Source organism: Sinocyclocheilus rhinocerous, unplaced genomic scaffold, assembly GCF_001515625.1.
Source record: "Sinocyclocheilus rhinocerous isolate Xijiao unplaced genomic scaffold, SAMN03320098_v1.1 scaffold503, whole genome shotgun sequence".
NCBI lineage: Eukaryota > Metazoa > Chordata > Actinopteri > Cypriniformes > Cyprinidae > Sinocyclocheilus > Sinocyclocheilus rhinocerous.
Genome location: NW_015643185.1, coordinates 1,357,500 through 1,358,245, shown reverse-complemented (window position 1 = coordinate 1,358,245; position 746 = coordinate 1,357,500).

The following is a 746-nucleotide window of genomic DNA, read 5'->3' as shown; positions in this document are numbered from 1 at the left end:
TACGACTTTCTGCGTGAGAGCGCCCTCTGGCTTCGAGTATGAATGAAACATACACTGCATGAGTGTTTAGCGCTCCGTGATGTTCATCTCGCCTTATTCTGGGTCCGAATAAAACATCAGATCATGCACAGACTATCCTGTCTCTTTGAATTTAAATCTATATTTATTCACACCGGCTCTTGAAAACCTCTATGCGAACACACTTGCCCGAAAAAGTGCGGGGGACGAATTAACGTGATATTAAAAGTGGGGGGGACACGTCCCCCGGGTCCCCCGCGTAATCTACGCCCCTGCCCTGCGCTATAAAAGCACATTGTACAGGGTTTACTGAATCAATATAGGACTAATACACTTTTCTGATATTTTTCGCTCTACAAGTCTAATAGCTACAATGAATAAACTAATTCGTTTTTAAGGACTCATTTGACAATAACAGTCTACATTATTGTTTGATTATAGTAAAAAAAAAAATAAAAATGCACTAAATGTTGCAATTAACTAAATTAATCAGGAAATGCTTGATGACACATTCACACAGAACGTTTTTACTTTGAAAAACGTGAGACACGAGGAGTGGAATGGGGGTAAAACGCGTTTTAGGTCTAGAGACAAGTGTTAAAGTTTTTAGAACGCTGTGTCATGCGCGAGACACTGCAAGACGCGAGCGCAACGGGTATACACCTCTGTCTAGAGCTTGTTTACATAGAAAAACAATGTAAAAGTAGCACATTGGAATGGAAAAACGT